Source organism: Microcaecilia unicolor, chromosome 4, assembly GCF_901765095.1.
Source record: "Microcaecilia unicolor chromosome 4, aMicUni1.1, whole genome shotgun sequence".
Classification (NCBI taxonomy): domain Eukaryota; kingdom Metazoa; phylum Chordata; class Amphibia; order Gymnophiona; family Siphonopidae; genus Microcaecilia; species Microcaecilia unicolor.
Window position 1 is genome coordinate 338,478,620 of NC_044034.1, and position 8,147 is coordinate 338,486,766.

Genomic DNA, 8,147 nt, shown 5'->3' on the forward strand with positions numbered 1-8,147 from the left:
CCACCGCGCCAGGTACCTTGTTTGCTGGCGTGGGTCCCCAACCCCCGCCAGCCGGAGAATCTTCTTCAGCGCCGGTCGACTCCGGCGCCTTCACTGTGTGATGATCTGTTTCTGACGCCTTATGTCCTGCATGGGGCTACATACAGGACGTGCACGGCGCAGGACATCAGGAGTTTGAAACACCATCACACAGCGAAGGCGCCAGAGTCGACTGGCGCTGAAGAAGACTCTTCAGCTGGCAGGGGTTGGGGACCCCTGCCAGCAAACAAGATACCTGGCGGCGGTGATGGGGTAGGGTTGTGGCAGCGGCAGGGTGGATGGGGGAGGCGGCTAAACAGTGCCCCCCCCACCTCAGGCTGTGGACCCCCCTCCCACTGAGGTCTGGCTACGCCCCTGATTCGCACAGGAGCTGAGCTTACCGCAAAACTCTTCTGCCAATGTGCCAAGCATGTCTTCTCCTTGCTTTCACTGTAACAACACGCATCTGATTTGCATGTCATTTCCTTTGAGCATTGGCAAGCTAATTTTCAGTGCTGTTCCGGCAGGATAGTTTCTGCACTGTTGGATTACCCTGGGAGTTCTGAGCATCAGGACATTAGACATTACTGTGTGTTGGTTGCTCCTGCAGAGGAGTAATTGTGCCACTCCTTTGAGTTAACATTACAGACAAGTTTGGGGTTGATGCTGTAAGTGTGTATACTCAGAGGCTGTGCCTGTTCTGATGGTCCAAACATACTACTTTCTATAGTGTGGTAACTTGGAAAAAAATGCATTGAAATATATTTATTGATATATTAAACTACAGTGGGGGAAATAAGTATTTGATCCCTTGCTGATTTTGTAAGTTTGCCCACTGACAAAGACATGAGCAGCCCATAATTGAAGGGTAGGTTATTGGTAACAGTGAGAGATAGCACATCACAAATTAAATCCGGAAAATCACATTGTGGAAAGTATATGAATTTATTTGCATTCTGCAGAGGGAAATAAGTATTTGATCCCTCTGGCAAACAAGACCTAATACTTGGTGGCAAAACCCTTGTTGGCAAGCACAGCGGTCAGACGTCTTCTGTAGTTGATGATGAGGTTTGCACACATGTCAGGAGGAATTTTGGTCCACTCCTCTTTGCAGATCATCTCTAAATCATTAAGAGTTCTGGGCTGTCGCTTGGCAACTCGCAGCTTCAGCTCCCTCCATAAGTTTTCAATGGGATTAAGGTCTGGTGACTGGCTAGGCCACTCCATGACCCTAATGTGCTTCTTCCTGAGCCACTCCTTTGTTGCCTTGGCTGTATGTTTTGGGTCATTGTCGTGCTGGAAGACCCAGCCACGACCCATTTTTAAGGCCCTGGCGGAGGGAAGGAGGTTGTCACTCAGAATTGTACGGTACATGGCCCCATCCATTCTCCCATTGATGCGGTGAAGTAGTCCTGTGCCCTTAGCAGAGAAACACCCCCAAAACATAACATTTCCACCTCCATGCTTGACAGTGGGGACGGTGTTCTTTGGGTCATAGGCAGCATTTCTCTTCCTCCAAACACGGCGAGTTGAGTTCATGCCAAAGAGCTCAATTTTTGTCTCATCTGACCACAGCACCTTCTCCCAATCACTCTCGGCATCATCCAGGTGTTCACTGGCAAACTTCAGACGGGCCGTCACATGTGCCTTCCGGAGCAGGGGGACCTTGCGGGCACTGCAGGATTGCAATCCGTTATGTCGTAATGTGTTACCAATGGTTTTCGTGGTGACAGTGGTCCCAGCTGCCTTGAGATCATTGACAAGTTCCCCCCTTGTAGTTGTAGGCTGATTTCTAACCTTCCTCATGATCAAGGATACCCCACGAGGTGAGATTTTGCGTGGAGCCCCAGATCTTTGTCGATTGACAGTCATTTTGTACGTCTTCCATTTTCTTACTATGGCACCAACAGTTGTCTCCTTCTCGCCCAGCGTCTTACTGATGGTTTTGTAGCCCATTCCAGCCTTGTGCAGGTGTATGATCTTGTCCCTGACATCCTTAGACAGCTCCTTGCTCTTGGCCATTTTGTAGAGGTTAGAGTCTGACTGATTCACTGAGTCTGTGGACAGGTGTCTTTCATACAGGTGACCATTGCCGACAGCTGTCTGTCATGCAGGTAACGAGTTGATTTGGAGCATCTACCTGGTCTGTAGGGGCCAGATCTCTTACTGGTTGGTGGGGGATCAAATACTTATTTCCCTCTGCAGAATGCAAATAAATTCATATACTTTCCACAATGTGATTTTCCGGATTTAATTTGTGATGTGCTATCTCTCACTGTTACCAATAACCTACCCTTCAATTATGGGCTGCTCATGTCTTTGTCAGTGGGCAAACTTACAAAATCAGCAAGGGATCAAATACTTATTTCCCCCACTGTACATGCTTCAACATGGTCTCTTCCCTAAGGAAAACGGCAACATCCTACTCACCCCAATTCCAAAAGATACCAAGAAAAAAAAACAAATGATATCACCAACTACCGCCCAGTAGCATCAATCCCACTAGTAGTCAAACTGATGGAAAGCATGGTAACTAAACAACTAACTGACTACATAAACAGATTCACAATACTGCGTGAATCACAATCAGGATTCCGCTCCAACCACAGCACCAAAACATTTCTAATTACTCTCTTAGCCAAATTCAAACAAGAGATTGCAACAGGCAAAAGCGTACTCCTAAAATTTGACATGTCTAGTGCATTCGACATGGTAAATAACAACATGCTACTAAGCATCCTAGAATATTTCGGGATTGGTGGAAGTGTACTTAACTGGATCAAGGGTTTCCTAACCAATAGAACATATCAAGTGAAATCAAATTCGAACATATCACCACCATGGAAAGCAGACTGTGGAGTACCTCAAGGATCACCACTATCACCACTCCTTTTCAACCTAATGATGACCCCACTAGCCAAGTTCTTAGACAGTCAAGGCCTCAACCCTTTCATATATGCAGACGATGTCACAATTTACATCCCTAACAAACATGACCTTACAGAAATCACCAAAGAAATCAATCTCAGCCTAAACATCATGAACTCATGGGCAAATTTTTATTTTTATTGCATTTGTACCCCACATTATCCCACCTTTTTGCAGGCTCAATTTCAACTAAAACTTAATGCAGAAAAAACACACAGTCTCATCCTGTCATTCCAATATAACACGAACAAACCCACCAACATAACCACCTCAGACTACACCCTCCCTATCTCAGACAGCCTGAAAATTCTCGGTGTCATAATCGACCGAAACTTTACACTAGAGAGCCAAGTGAAAACTACAACGAAGAAAATGTTCCACTCAATGTGGAAGCTCAAAAGAGTGAAACCTTTTTTCCCGAGAGAAATATTTCTCAACCTGGTACAAATCTATGGTACTAAGCCATCTAGACTACTGTAACAGTATCTATGTGGGATGCAAAGAACAAATCATAAAGAAACTCCAAACTGCTCAAAACACAGCAGCCAGACTTATATTTGGAAAAACAAAATTAGAAAGCGCCAAACCCCTATGTGAAAAACTGCACTGGCTCCCAATCAAAGAACGCATCGCGTTCAAAATCTGCACCCTGGTTCAAAAAATCATTTACAGAGAAGCCCCGTTTGGGTTTGGTCCCAATGAGATATTGCTGGACTTTCCAAAAGTTACCCTTTCAGTTATAGTTAATCTAGAATACCATGGCCAAGATAATTAGGGAGCTCGGACAATGAGATAATGTTACTTGAATGTGGAAGATTTTACACTGCCTGCCAATTAAGGGGGTTAGTTATTAAAGTTTGTTATGGCCATAATGTGTGTTATTTGCCACTTAACATGTGTAAAATACAATAACGTGTGTTATATTATCATTGCACACATCAGTATTAGTTGCCTGAAATACATAGTAATGAGATTCAAAGCAGCTCATTACTATATAAATTGAATAATGCAGCTTTTGGTGAACACAAGCTGTGCTATTCCTAGAAAATGCCAGCTAAAAGCTGGATGCTCAGAGGCCATATCTTAAATGCACCAGGCACTAACGAATGACCTTCCCTTCCCCCAAAGCCACCCAGCATCACGCTCTCTCCATGCAAAAAGCCTCTGCTTCACAACCCCTCCTGAAGCTGTCCCTTCAATCACTCCCCCTCCCAAAGATCTCCATCACCAATCTCCCCTTATCAAGAAGCCCCCTCTCTTACAAATCCCCTACCTGTATACATCCCTGGGATCTAGGCAGTATGGGGCAGACTTGATTTCCAGTTGCTCCTACCCTGCTGACACCAGATTCAAAATGGTGTCAGCGAGTCCATTTTGAACCCAGTGCTAGCAGGGGAAGAAGCAACTGGAAATTTGCTCCTCCCCATACCCTTCAGGCCCGAGAGATTTATACAGGTAGGCCTGGGGAGGTGATGATGAGGGTCAGCAGCGGGGATATGTTTGTGGGAAGCTATGGGGAAGGGAGAGGTATTGGATTATTGTTCATCCCCTTCACGCTGCAATATAGTAGCTCAATGCTTCTGGGCAGCATGAATACTTTTTATTTATTTATTTATTTATATGTGCATTTATACCCCAAGTTTTTCCCACAGTTCCGCAGGCTCAAAATGGCTTACAATGCACTGATAGGCTATTGCCAAATCAGAGGTGATACAGTTACAGTTAGAATAGAATCAAATAGATAGAATCAATGAAACAGAAAATAGATAATAAGTTGACAGGTGAAAAGAGTTTAAAAATGGTCCGCAAATATGTCGCTAGGAAGGGCTAGGAAGGGCGATATGTTGAAACCTTGGAGTAGGCTGAATCTCTGTGGCTGCCTGTGCAAACTCCGACGCTGAGAAGGTTTCGACCCATTGTGTGAGGCAGGATGAGATGAGAGCTGCCGAACCGGCCAAGTCGAAATAGCAGGCTGCAGAAGGCGGTAATGCTGCAATTTTTAATAATTCTGTGGTTTTAAGTAGCTTTTATTTGGAATTTGTTCTTATCCATTTTATCTTGCTTGTTAAGTTTTATTTATTTCCTGAATAATTTTTATTTACTTTGAGGGTCTTTTACAAAGGTGCGTTAGCGTTTTTAGTACACGCTAATTCTTAGCATACGCTGAACACTAGAGATACCCATAGGAATATATGGGCATCTCTAGTGGTTAGCACAAGCTTATTTTTAGCACACATGCTAAAACACTAGTTTGCCTTTGTAAAAAGGACCCCTTTGCGCACTGCATTGCGCATTTTTTGCAATCTGCAGAATATAAGAATGTTAAATAAAATATTAGACTTTACCTTCGTCATTTTTCAGTTCAGCCTCCAGTAACTTCATTCCGACACATGCGCTGAGCAGTCTCTCCATCCCATCAGCGCTGCTGCCCACACGCTGAACAATGGCAGCTGAAGAGAGAGGCTCCTCTGATTCCAGCAAGAGATCAAACACTCCCAGCTCACAGGCGGTAAACATAACCTGGAAGAGGAAACCGTTCTTGGCATCACGTCAGCTCTTCACAGCATCTGGGAGATAGTTCTTCCTCACGATTATCAATTGGGCTCGCAGTCTAAATATTTTCTTTCCAGGCTCTCTTGCTCATGTAGGGCCTTTTACCAAGCTGCGGTAAAAAGGGCCCTGCGGTAGCATTAATGTATGTGGATTTATCGCACTCTGACGCCCTTTTTACTGCAGCGTGTCAAAAGCCGGAAAAAAGAAAATGGCTGTGCATGGCCATTTCTAGGGGAGCCCTTACAGCCACATATTTAGAAGGCAGTAAGGGCTCTCACTCTAACCCAGAAGTAACCGGGCAGCACGTGACGCCGGGGCGTAGCCAGACTTCGGCGGGAGGGGGGTCCAGAGCCCAAGGTGAGGGGGAACATTTTAGCCCCCCCTGGTGCCGCCGATCCCCCCCCCCCCCCCCCGCCATTGCCGACCCCCCCTCCTCCCACCGCCACCCAGGGCCGCCGAGAGACTGGGCCAGGCCCGGGACAAGGCTGCCCCCGGGCCCCCCCCCCCCACCCGAAGTCACCAGGCCCCCCTCCACCCGCTACCGGGGCCTCTCTCCACCTCCGGACCCTCTGCACTGACCTTAAGCGCCTCACCTTTGAAAGCGCAGCAAGCAGCGGCAGACCACTCCTTCCTTCTGTGTCCCGCCCTCGTGGAAGTTATGTCAGGCGAGGGCGAGACACGGAAAGAAGGAGTGGTCTGCCGCTGCTTGCTGTGCTTTCGAAGGTGAGGCGCTTAAATTCAATGCCAGGGAGCGACGGAGGGCGGGCGGGCTGGACTGCGGCAGTGGCGCCGGGCCCCCCCCCCCCCCGGAGGCCCGGGCCCGGGGAATTTTGTCCCTCCCTCTCGTCGGCCCTGCCGCCACCACCAACAACAACTTCGACCCCCCCCCCCCGCCGACGACCCTCTCGACCCCCCTCCCGCCACCAACCCTCTCCCGCCACTGCCGTCGCCTACCTTTGCTGGCGGGGGACCCCAATCCCCGCCAGCCGAGGTCCTCTTCTTCCGGCACAGGACGTCAGACTCACAGAAACAGAATGAAGCCTTGCAGATCAGCCAGCGTTGCTCAGAAACAGAACGAAGCCTTGCGCCAGAAGAAGAGGACCTCGGCTGGCGGGGGTTGGGGAACCCCACCAGCAAAGGTAGCCCACGGCGATGGCAGCGGCAGGCAGTAGGGGAGGGTTGGGGGCAGGAGGGGGGTCGAGAGGGTCATTGGCAAGGGGGTCCAGGGCCAAATCTATGGGGTCCCAGGCCCCTGTGGCCCCACATAGCTATGCCACTGCGTGACGCTGCCTGATTACCGTCGGGTAATTTCTGTTGTGTCAAAAATGGTGTGTGCTGGGGGCAGCGCTACCACCGGCTCCTGCGGTAGGCCGGTGCTGGTGCCAGATTGGAGCACGACAACGCTGCAACGCTCTACCCACAACGTTGTAAAAGGGCCCCATATTTTGTTAATATAAATTTTCTCTTTCAGCTTGAGATGAAGAGTTAATCAATAGTAATTAATAATCAAATGGCCCAATTTATCAATCAGTCAGCCCAAAAATCATGTAGCCTTTGTCAGAAAAACATGCTTTAGCTCTAGATCCAGCCTACTTATTTTTATGCACTAGGTACAAATATGAAACACACATAAAATATGAATTATTTTATGTATGTATTTTTGTAAGCTGCTCAGGGGTCCTTTTCCTAAGGTGCGCTGAAAAATGGCCTGCGCTAGTGTAAGCGTGTGATTTGGATGCACGCAGATCCATTTTTCAGCGCACCCGTAAAAAATGCCTTTTTACATTTTTGGCCGAAAATGGATATGCGGTAAAATGAAAATTGGCGCGCATCCATTTTGGGTTTGAGACCTTACCACCGGCCATTGACTTAGCGGTAAGGTCTCGCGCATTAACCAGGTGGTAATTATCTACACGAGTTGAATGCCTATTACCGCCCGGTTAGCACCGTGTGCCAGAAAATAAAAAATCATTTTCTGTCGCACATAGTGGACGCGTATAAAAAAAATGAAATTACCGCCCGGCCACGCGGTAGCCAGGCAGTAATTCCAAATTGACACACGTTGGGCGCACATAGATGCCTACATGGCTTAGTGAAAGGGCCTGTTAGTTTTTAGGCAGGGTGTAAGTTTTAATAAATAAATAAACATTCATTAGTGTTTACAATTACTGAGCTGCATAATATCTGCTTAATTATATAGTCCAGTGCTCTGCTATTATGCTAGTACAGTGGTTCAAGGCGCCCTTAGCGTATCAGTAACTTTTTCACGGCATCCGTAAGTCAAAAGAAATACCTAACAGTTCTGCTTATTAAGTAGTTAGCTCCAAAGAAATAATTTAATTGAAAGAAAAGTAGGAGTAGCCTAATGGTTAGTGCAGTGGACTTTGATCCTGGGGAACCAAGTGTTGCACTTTATCCAATGAGCGCTTTCCTCGATATAAAGATTGATTTCAGTCAGAATTACAAGAAAAGTATTTGATTTAAGCACGTTTAGCACTTTAAAAAGACATTTATGAAATTGAAGAGTTTAATTAAAAATCCCTATGATAGAAACGTGTCAGCGGCTAATATTTTGTCCGTTGCTAAACCTAGGACCGGTTGTCCGATAGGTTTCTGAGGGATTCTATTCACATAAAATATTTATTTGA